The following is a 12,041-nucleotide window of genomic DNA, read 5'->3' on the forward strand; positions in this document are numbered from 1 at the left end:
TACACACCCGGACCCATCCTTCAAATCTGGGGAAAAGGAGGACGCATTTGTCGGCCGCTTTTGTCGGAGTCTTCGAATTTGGACAGTCTTTGTCGTGTCGCTGTAACGCAATCGGCTTACAAATGCGGGCACAGTAGGATGCAGTTCCTGAATTTGGACACAGCTACGATACTGGACACTGCTTATTCTTCTTCGGGGTTTAACGGCAGCTGGCATCCTTGTACCAGTGTTGCCAACTCCTCAGTAAGGAAAATCGCTATTGGTTGTCCTAAAAGTCGCTAGAAGTCGCTAAATGATGTCATTGCCTAATTTGCATAATTGGTCATGCTAATCTAATTGTAACCTATGTTGTTGGAGAGAGAAATAACATTGTGGAAGAGACATAAAGTGAGTAAAAAACGTCCTAAATGCATTAAGAGTTTATTTAGAACTACAAATTAAATTTCTTTTAGCAATTATTGTTTTTTTTAATGTCACAATTCCAACCCTGCTCCTTTACCCGGGCTTGGACCGGCAAGTGACCCGAAATAGGCACTCTGGTGGAGTTACTTTGTGTGTGTGTGTTTATAAGTAGTTTTAAACCTTGTGATCCACAAAACAGCATAAGAGTCAAAGAGTAAAAGAAGAACTGACTGCGTTACAGCACCCGCTGCTTGTTGAGAGTAAAAGCGATACGCGCTTTAACGTTTTTTTTTTTTTTAGAAAAAAAGTCGCTAAGGGGTCTGAAAACTAGCTAAATACAGCGACAAAGTCGCTAAGTTGGCAACACTGCCTTGTACATGCAGTGCTGCCATCTTCTGTTTCAGTCCGTTATTACACTCTTAAATCCTACTACTTATTCCTGCGTCTTTTGGGATCTTACAAAGCATCAAACGATGCGTCGACTATTAAATTAGTCGTCGACGATTTTGATAGTCGACGTAATCGTGACTAGTCGACTAATCGTGGCAGCCCTAGAAGACATTGAACGTTTGCATCACTTGTATTATAAGAACAATTACTAGCTGCTTTCCTGTACAACCATTTTCAACACAGAAAATGACTCCATGTTAGCCCCCATTACTTTCCATTATGAATGCTACCGACATGACAGAGATTTCTGGTTTTGGACATACAGGAGCACTTTTTTCTATAATGTGTTGTGTTCCCAGTAGGGCTGCCACAAACGATTATTTTGATAGTCGACTAGTCAGCGATTACTTTTGCGATTAGTCGACTAATCAGATCATCATCCATTGAACATACAGCATACAGCTTATTGCACCAGCAGCATCTGCTCTTATATAACTATCATTAGCTTTCAGCTTTAAGTGTTTAAGGTATGTGCTAACTAAAAATAAAGACAAGATGATAGTTTATTAAATTTTAATGACATTTGCAGAGTGTTTCGGTGGAGTTTAATAAACTCCTTGCTATCTAAAATATAACAGGACACCGGAGTAAATTCTCGAGCATCTCACACTTCTGATGATCAGCTGTCTGCTTGACGTTTATTCAGCTGTGTAAAAACTATAACTTTAATCTCAGCCAAACCGATTTACTCAGGAACAAATAAAACACTGAAAAAAGCCAAACAACATTTTGAAGTTATCTAAGTGACTTATATATCATGTTTAACCTGAGTAGTGAAAGACGGCGGTGGGTTTGAAAACGATCTGCCGGGAGTCCGGTGTTCTCACGGCTCTAGTTAGCCTAGCCCCCGGCTAGCTATCGAGCTAGTGGGTAACAGATGCCTCCGAAAACGTCGGAGCGCTTTTGAAAATATGTGGTGTCTTGATAAACTGAGCAGATATTTGAGGTTTACACAGCTACATTCTCGCCTGAAAATATGTTAAACGTTTATTTTGTGACCCAGAAAGAATAATAAGAATAATATTAAAACTAACCAGCTGCCGCCATTGTTGGAAACTAAGCAGGGCCGCGATGGGCCGCGCTATGAATTCTGGGACACAGTTTCTTCTTCTTCGGGGTTTAACGGCAGCTGGCATCCTTGGACATGCAGTGCTGCCATCTTCTGTTTCAGTCCATTATTACACTCTTAAATCCTACTACTGATTCCTGCGTCTTTTGTGATCTTACAAAGCTTCAAACGACGCGTCGACTATTAAATTAGTCGTCGACGATTTTGATAGTCGACGTAATCGTGACTAGTCGACTAATCGTGGCAGCCCTAGTTCCCAGAGAAGACAAGTACCAAACTGAGAGCCCCTTTAAAAGAAGGTGTTACTTTATCTCCTTAGAAGTGACACAATGGTCACTTATGCTGCCATCACACTTATAATGAGCTAGTGAGGTGCAATTAGCTCCCACATATTGTTCCACACCATGTTAAAATTTTAGAGTCTAAATACTCCAGGACCGGGAAATAAAACTGCAGGGCTTCAGACAGAAATGTGCTGGTGTCTGTCACACTTACACACACACAGAAACAAAACAGCCCTCCTCAAACAAGTTGCCTCTATAAGTTGTATGTTAATTAAACTTTTGTCAGAGTATTAGCTTCTATTTTCCGACCCTGCGCCCTCCATTCAGCAGTCACGTCTTAAAATACATATACAAATACACGAGCAGACACACACAGACTTTCAAATGTATAGCCACCACATGTTTCAGTTACATGTTTCAGAACAAGATGACTAGGTGCCTGACAACCTCAGTGATGGAGGAGATGTGAGGGTGGGAGGAAAAAAAAACGTTACCCTAGCGTGTTAGTTTTCTGCCAGGGAGTCCCTATTGACCTGTTAAACCTTTGTGACTGGAACAAATGCAAATGGCGCTGACTTGTTCACACAACATACTAAAGGCTCATTCAAATGAGGCCCCGGGCCACAATGAAGCAGTGGCCGAGCACTCTGTGGAGGCTGGGCAGCCCCCAGTCTGAGAGAGTGAGAGACAGACAGATTCATTTTGCCATTGCACAGTTCATTCCAGTTGTCTGGTAGAGAGCAGTCATCCACTCTGATTACTTCTCCTTCATGAACACAGACACACACACACTCACAAGATAAAATTACCTTACACCTCTCCTGTAATTCTGTGCTTACTAAATCACACTGTTACACTGCACTGAACTTTACCCTGTAATTACCTTGTCTGTAATACTTTGTAACTGGATGCTAGCGGACGTGAACTGCTCCTGTTATCAAGTATGACACCACTCATCCTTGATAATGACACACTGGTTAATACACTCTAGCTTTCGCAAAGATACTGACTGTGCCCCAATGACTAATCACTTTTTAAGTCTGTCCAGCCAGCACAGAACAGGAAATGAAGTTGTAAAGAAATGAATAGAGACTGGAAGAAAGTGGCAGAGCAATACAACTCAAAGGCTAAATAACAGATAAATTATATGAATAAACAGAAAAAAAATAACTCTATCAGTAACAGCAATAATGACTACAATCAAGTCTATCACAGTTCATGTCAAAAATGAAAGTATGAGTAAGATATTTACAGCCTCAGAAATGGAAAAGAGCCAGACAATCCAATTGAGGTTTTTCATAATAAGAGCATGAGCTGAGGTATTCAAACTGAGATACAATATTTGTATGAGTCAGTCCACAACTGGGTTATGAAAACAAAAATCTACAGTATGTAAACAACGTTAAAATGCTAAAAAGGAATGCAGCCAAAACACTGCGGGGAAGCCTAGGATTAAAAAATGATTTTTAAAAAAGACCATGTCTCTGCGATTCCCCCCGGTCTGTACACATCTATTGTGTTTATTTCTTGTGCACAGTGTGTAAGAATGTTTAAAAAAAACAAAAAACAAATTAGAAGCTCAGCTTCACTATAATGTTTTAAGAAGCAACTATTAAAAATAATTAAATTAAAATTGTTTTATGCGTAACACACAGCAACAAAATACCTCATTGTGATATTGGAGTATTAGCCTTTTAACAGAATACAACATGCTAGGGTGGAAATAAAGTAGAGCTCTTTTGCTCCATCCCCTTTCTTCAAGCAGGAGATTAGTGGGAGCCTGAGGATGACTCTCACGCGCACATATGGACAACACCTGACCTGAGAGAAGCTGCCTACTGGACCTCCACTAAACTGGATTTATCAAATGAAGGGTTTTATACCAAAGAAGGGATGTAGTGGGATGTAGACCAACTACTGCAATTCAGTGTAGCGACCTAGATCCAATACTCTGTGAACATGTAGAAGTTCAATTTTGATGGTTAATTTGATGTACAGATGTTGTTTTATTTAAAGAATTTACAGCTACAGAACTCACTCTCTCTCTTTCATATATATATATATATATATATATATATATATATATATATATATATATATATATATATATATATATATATATATATATGCTTGGAAACAAGCGTTAAAACTTGGGATTTATTTCAATGTGTAAACATGAAGCTGAGATGTGCTGCCCATGCTGTATAAGGAGTGACACCTGCAGAGGTCACACATGAGCTAAAACTCTGCAGAAAAAGAGCAGAGGAAATTTAGAGAGAGGAGAAACCGAGGAGACAGATCAGACGTCTAACCCCATTTACAAGTACTTTTTATTGCTCTGTTAAAGTTTGTTTTGCAGGCCTGAAAAGCTCGCTACATAACACAACACAATGACTGCAGTAGGTTAAATAATTAGTGATTTTCTATTTAAATATTCATATAAATTGTACTTACTACTTTTTATTCTTTGACTCCTCCCAAAACATGTTTTTATACTTTCTACTTGTCTTTTTTTAACATTAACATTTCTCTCTACATGTCTTTGTACCAGATTTTTACACAAAACACGAAGCTTACATAAGACACATGGATACACTTTTAATTTCCATCGCCGGACACCTGGAGCAGCTCCAACATTAAACCACTGCTTTAATCAATAGTCTACATTATAAAGTTATTATTATACTGTAGAGGACTACTTCCTATTGAGTTCATTAAGTTCTTAATTTTTGGAATACTTTGCTTCCAATTCATTTTAATTTTTTACACAAGATTTTAACTTTAAACTTAAGTGGATTAGTTCCACTCATCACAGAAAAAGGACACAGGTCACACGCAGAAGCAAACTGAGCTTTCACAACTAAACGAAAATTATAATGAACTCTTTTGGCCGACTCCAGTCAAAAGCATATCCTGCAGCCAAACACTGTTCAAAAGCACAGAACTTTATTTCATGTTCTAGTGAAGCTCCAGATGCTTCCAAACATACTAAACATGTCATGTTGAATTATGAGAAAGTGCTGGAAAACCGATGTGTGAAACATGCAAATATTTTGCAGTTAATCTAACCATGGGGCTGGAAAACAAGAGCACTTTAGGGTTCGATACTTTGTTCAATACAGTCAGTAAGTACTGTGGCATCTATGCCGAGTACTGCATGAGAAATACACAGTAGTGTTTGGAGGACGTTTTTTTCTTACTTAAAAAGAAGCACAAAACAAGATTAAGAGGAACATCACATTACCAGTGGTCCGAGTAAACTCAGTGAACTTTTGTGAGCTTGATATTGATCTCATGGCAATGAATCAGCCAACTCCACCCATGTGGTATTCTATGCAAGTCAAAACAAACATAATTCCAGTAATCCCTTGTGTTTTCGTCAAGAATGTTATTCATTCAGGTGCCTTCAAAGTTTACCCACATTCATTTGGCACAAAAGAAGTCTTGAATCGTCTCCTTCTAATTTCTATTTCAGCACTTTATGCCCAAGGATAACCATAGGTGCCCTTATTAACTAAAAAACCTCTCCTTCCTTGCACAGATCATGGAAAACTCAGTTTTGCAACAAATGCATGACAACGTCATTTGTTCTGATTTACAAGGAATCAAATACTTCACAGAACAGAACCAAAATGATTAGTTATCACACATAACCACCCCTATAGGCAGGCCCATGTGGCTTTCAGTGGGAATCTCCAAGTTCGGCAGTCCTGTTGGACAAACTGTGACTCATCACTCAAATCTGATTATGCAGTTTGACTCTTAATCATCCCATTTTATGTCACTCTGCCACTTTGACTTTCACAAAAGATGAGGAAAGATGCCTCGAGTGTGCATACATCTTGAGCAAACTCTACTTGAAAACCCTCAATGACATTACGAAGTACAGATTTCACAGTGACTAAATTTCAGTTCCCATTTCAGCCTTCAAACTTTCGTCCCTTTTATAATTAAAAAATTATAAAGAGATGATGGACAAAGACAGAAAAGTTATATAGGTTTGAATTGATGTTTTTGATTTTCATTTATTATAATACAAAAAATATATATGCTACCCTTTCAGCAGGCATAAGAGTGTTGAATAAATTAGCATGGATCTCTGTGCCCTTCAAACAAATGTATGCTCACCTGCTTTACAATGTCTGAGGCCCTGTGGGTTTTCGTTCTCCTCGATGTGCTGCCCTGCACCTTAAAAAGAGAGAGAGAGAGAGAAAAGGGTCAGTTTACAAATTAGCATTGGGGATGATCGCCACTCTGTTGCTTCAACCTGCACTGTGAAAAAATGATCGAGATCTGTGATTGATTAGGATTTGTGGTGCACCGTTTTGTTGCGTGCTGTTCTCTCACAGTGTGCCAGCAGAAGCTGGGAATGACACATCGATACTGGAACATTTCTGCTGCTACATATCGTCGCTGTATGGCAGAAGACCAGAACAATAATATTTACACTTTGTTTCAACCATAAGTTTTCGTTTTCATGAAATAATCGTGTTTAACTGCAATCATAAAGAATAAATATTAAATATATCTGTTAACATATATTTTCATATACAAAAAAGGACATTGATATACCTCATGAAGTACAGATTGAGTTGTTCAAATCAGCATAAAAACTATAACTTTTACCCATTATGGGGCGTCATATTTGTCTATCAAGAATTCAAAAGCAAACTAAAATAATTTGTGATAGATAGATAGATAGATAGATAGATAGATAGATAGATAGATAGATAGATAGATAGATAGATAGAAATATGTAAGTAGTATCAAATATTAGCCACAATTTTAATGTAATTGTTATTGCACTTTAATGCAACTTTACAGAGCAAACTTAAATATAATTTTATTTAAAAAGGTGCAATATGCACAACACCTTGCTATAGGAGGAGGACACTCTTTAGCATCTAGAGCACAAGCACATCAGAGCTAAGGGTCTCCTTTTCTTGCATCGCCAGACACTGCTGCAGCTTAGAAGTGATCTATCCCACAACCCCACCCTCATTCAGTCTTTTCCCCTGACCTCAGCATCACCTGATGCCTGCTGTTGGGTTAGGGACACTGAACGCACCACAAACAAGGAGTCATTCCTGTTAAACTTCTTTAAAGTGTAACTGGAGCCTCACGCTCAGTCTGATTATGAAGTTTACAGTGGGACTCAAGCAGACACTTGGATACTTGTGGAAATTAAGTCTGGCAAGAAGCCTTGTTACGTTTACTGTTTCTGCACTAGGGCTGCCACGATTAGTCGACTAGTCACGATTACGTCGACTATCAAAATCGTCGACGACTAATTTAATAGTCGACGCGTCGTTTGAAGCTTTGTAAGATCACAAAAGACGCAGGAATAAGTAGCAGGATTTAAGAGTGTAATAACGGACTGAAACAGAAGATGGCAGCACTGCATGTACAAGGATGCCAGCTGCCGTTAAACCCCGAAGAAGAAGAAGTAGCTCCGTCCCAGAATTCATAGCGCAGCCCAGCTCTGTTGTCAACAATGGCGGCAGCTAGTTAGTTTTTATATTACTCTTATTATTCTTTCCGGGTCACAAAATAAACGTTTAACATATTTTCAGGCGAGAATGTAGCTGTGTAAACCTCAAATATCTGCTCAGTTTATCAAGACACCACATATTTTCAAAAGCGCTCCGACATTTTCGGAGACGTCTGTTACCCACTAGCTCGATAGCTAGCCGGGGGCTAGGCTAACTAGAGCCGTGAGAACACCGGACTCCCGGCAAATCGTTTTCAAACCCACTGCCGTCACTTAGCTTAAAATGTTATTGTTTGGCTTTTTTTTAGTATTTTATTTGTTCCTGAGTAAATCGGTTTGGCTGAGATTAAAGTTATAGTTTTTACACAGCTGAATAAACGTCAAGCAGACAGCTGATTATCAGAAGTGTGAGATGCTCGAGAATTTACTCCGGTGTCCTGTTATATTTTAGATAGCAAGGAGTTTATTAAACTTCACCGAAACAATCTGCAAACTTCATTAAACTTTAATAAACTATCATCTTGTCTTTATTTTTAATTAGCACTTAACTTAAACACTTAAAGCTGTAAGCTAATGATAGTTATATAAGAGCAGATGCTGCTGGTGCAATAAGCTGTACGCTGTATGTCCAATGGATGATGATGTGATTAGTCGACTAATCGCAAAAATAATCGGTGACTAGTCGACTATCAAAATAATCGTTTGTGGCAGCCCTATTCTGCACTGTAAAAGAGTTGCATGTACATTAACAATAAAACAGGGCTGCCACCAAGTTACTGTTAGTTTAACAGTTTTCCTACTGTTATCTACATTACAGCATGCTACTACAATGATAGCGTGTCCTGAAGTGCTCCGCGTTCCTTTATTTCTTCCTTATACCACGTCAGCTATAAAAACCTGCACAATGTAAGTCTTCCTCTCTCTCTCTTTACCACTGAGGGCATAGCCTGCTTGTTTGTAAAAGATTTACTGGAATTGTGACCAAGGTATGGAGGCATTTACATTTAGTATTAGCTCTCAATGGTGGCTCATGTGTTTCATCAAACAGGATTGGTGATTAAAATGAAATATCGACCTCTAATGTCAGTTAACATAATGTGAAAGTTTAAAAAAAAAAAAAGGGGCAACAGTGTCTGTCCAGCTTTCAGTGCTAAGGCTAATCCTGCTAGCATTCTATAGACAGACAATAAATAATGCATTATCAAAAAAAGTTTTATTTTTTACATAAATAGACTTGATTGGAAATGACTCGGAGTGTACAAAATCAAGCATACCTCATATTGAAATTATATAATTTGCACTCAACATTTTGAGAAGACCACTTTCTATATAGACTATGTACTAACCAATAATAATAATAATAATAATAATAATAATAACAACAATAATAAATTGCTGACTCAACATATTTATTCAAGACTTCAGCTTTTTTTTTTCTGTCCACGAAGTTGCAGCCTCAGGGCTAATGCTGCAAAGTCCAATTAAGGGTTAAAGACACCCGGCCAAGGCTTGCTTACTGAGCAAGTGAAAACCCCTCTGCTGTAGTCACACAAACAAGATATTAAAACACAAGGAAAAAATGGTTCCTTGACTACTCCTTGAGCAGACTAGACTATTCATTAATGAATAGAATAGAATGTTTCGTAACCCATATGGAAAAGATATACATAAATCTTATAAAGTTTGTATCTGTCGTTGTATTTTTACTCAGTTGTATATAGCATTCGTATTCTATTTTTATCTTATTGTATATTTTTATTCTATTTTATTCTACTGTATATAGTATATTATTTTATTCTATTCTGTACAGCTGTGTACTGTATTTATTCTTATTGTATTCTAATTTTTGCGTCATAACTTTTGCACTGTCCACTTCCTGCTGTGACAAAACAAATTTCCCACGTGTGGGACTAATAAAGGTTATCTTATCTTATCTTATCTTATCTGTCTTGTGTGAAACTTGTATGAAAAGCATATAAGTGTGAAAACAGATATAAGATCCCTTGAAAAATTATATAATGAAACTTGTATGTTTTGGATACTTACTAAAACAATGTATGAAAGTAATGGGAAAGTGGCCACTTTCATGAGTAATCACATATAAGTTTTTACTATTTCTTTTCCGTATGGGAAGGACCGATACAGTCCTTACGAAACAGGTATTCTGGAATATTTCTGTCTCTCGGCAGCTGCTGGGTGTGTGACGATGTTTCTAGAATAGTCTGTAGATAGTTCAAAAGGTATTGAAAAAAAACATGAAAGAGGCTGAGTAGGTGTTTTTAGTTAGAGTATCTGGCCTTATTTAATTCCTACCACCCCCACCCCTCCACACTAAAATATGTACATGAAACCTTGAAGATGAGATTAGGTCATGCTGTTTCAACATTTCTAGCATTTGCCTTGGTCTGCATGTAGTTCTTGGAATAAGTGTCATCACACGTGAAATATGTCTAAGAACAAATTTAAACTCAGTGACCTTCAAACCAAATGAATCAATCTCACGTTTATTCCACAAAATTATTACATTTTTGGGATGCCAACGAGTTGATCTATAACGCCGGCTTCCAGTCATTCTTTTTCTGTGGTACAGTACCATTTATCACTCCGCAGATCACTCAGAAGATTCATTGGCTACTTTTATCTTTTGTTCTTTACTTTTTAGCTTTCAGCAATACAAAGGGCAAATGCTTTGTAGTGTCTCGACACTGGCCTTGATAAACCCGGTTTGTGTGTGTATGGTAAATACTTAAAAATACTTTAAATGCTTTCCAAGTATTTAATGGACCTCCCCTTTTTGCTGCACTTAGTTTATAACTGAACCGGAAGAATATGCACTCCTACCCACAAAGCAACCCCCTCACCCAGTCTTCTCACAGGACTTGTGAACTCTCCATAAACCCCTGAGTCCCTCCAGAACACTGCTGTTCATCTGGAATCAGAAAAACTCCACACACACACACAAAAAAAAAAAAACTTAAATAGACACTAAAGTACAGAGAGTGAAAAGAGAGAGGGACAGAAAGAGAGGCAGGCCAGATTGCAGAGGGCTGAATCAATGCAGCAGCCTGGTCTCTTTTTTTCCCTCTCCACTCTTTTTTCATTTTTTTCTCTCTCTCTCTCTCTCTCAAATGATTCACAGTGGAAAGAAAAGGCCTTTTCCCTGTCCTCAGTTGAACTCCACATCAGCTTCCTGTTAGAAAGGCAAGGAGGAAACACCCAGAGCAACACGCGCGTGCGCACATACACACACACAAACACACACAGAAGAAGGCCTTCACGAGTGGATTCTTCGCTGCCAGAGAAATTAGGTCAAGCACTTAAATGCCCTGTGCTGAGATGCACAGAGACTTCAAATGTGAAGTGTTTGGTGGGGACAGCAAAAGCACAGCAGAGCAACAAACACACATGCAAACAAACGCCTGTTGCACTCGGGATATACACACACTAGTGACACACTTTACATCTCATGGTTTTCCACATTATTAATACCAGAGAAAACTTAAATAATCAGTGACAGACGCCCACCTACTGTTAACACACCATCCATCTGTGCAGATTAGAACATGACAAGGTGGCTTTGTCACACACGATAAAATAAATGACGAATTAAAAAGGGGGTAAGGAGAAAAAAACAAACACATTTTAAAGCCCTTCTCAGGCAAAAAGCTAAAGGAGTATGTGTGAGTTCTCAAAACGCCAGATGACCTGATTAGGGAGCGACAGGACTCTGCGCGCCTATACGAAACAGCTAAAGATGGGGTGGGCGAGCACAAGACGCCACACTGCAGCATCGGCCGTGCACGCCGAAAATCCCCCTCGCCAAACCCCACCGCCCCCCGCCCTCTGACCTGAAATGGCCTTAAAGTAACAACACACCACATCGCCATCACGTCCAATCAACTATTCATAGAAAGGCTGGATTGCGCTCCGTCCTGATCTTGCCGTTTAGGGTTTCAATCAATTGCGTGAGATATGAGAGTGTGGCAGGGAGTGTGGGAGGGAGGATGAAGCTGCTCTGAAAGCAAATGAGAGGAATTTTTTTTTTTTTTTTTTGCTGAATCCAAGCCTTCTTCTTTCCTACCATATTGGCCACTGCCAGTATGGCCCACAACGGAGCTCAGAGCTACAGGGTGGCGGACTGAATCTGAAAATAATCACGTTAATTTTCACTCCACAGCCATGTCCTTTCTTCTGTCCCACTGCCTCACTGTAGAGAAATGAACCCCGGCCCATTGTCTAAAGGCCACCTGTGTTTCTGCTGCATTCTCTCAAAGGCACATTTTCCTGTTTATAACCATGATTGTGCCTTATAAACATAAATCTCATAAGACACAGAGGGGAAAAA

At 38.8% G+C, this 12,041-nt stretch overlaps 1 long non-coding RNA gene across 2 annotated transcripts in view; it reads right to left on the bottom strand.

The window, feature by feature from the left end:
• The window catches only part of LOC147310496 (uncharacterized), a 36,094-nt gene that overhangs the window by 20,968 nt on the left and 3,085 nt on the right, over positions 1 to 12,041 (bottom strand). For both annotated transcript variants that reach the window (XR_015125642.1, XR_015125643.1), the window contains exon 2: positions 6,334 to 6,393. This is a non-coding gene — a long non-coding RNA (uncharacterized LOC147310496). The remainder of the gene's footprint in view (positions 1 to 6,333; positions 6,394 to 12,041) is intronic.

Source organism: Aulonocara sp. 'chitande type north' Nkhata Bay, linkage group LG17 (assembly GCF_057382095.1).
Source record: "Aulonocara sp. 'chitande type north' Nkhata Bay isolate Kocher_YH1m ecotype deep benthic linkage group LG17, A_spYH_male_GT1.1, whole genome shotgun sequence".
NCBI lineage: Eukaryota > Metazoa > Chordata > Actinopteri > Cichliformes > Cichlidae > Aulonocara > Aulonocara sp. 'chitande type north' Nkhata Bay.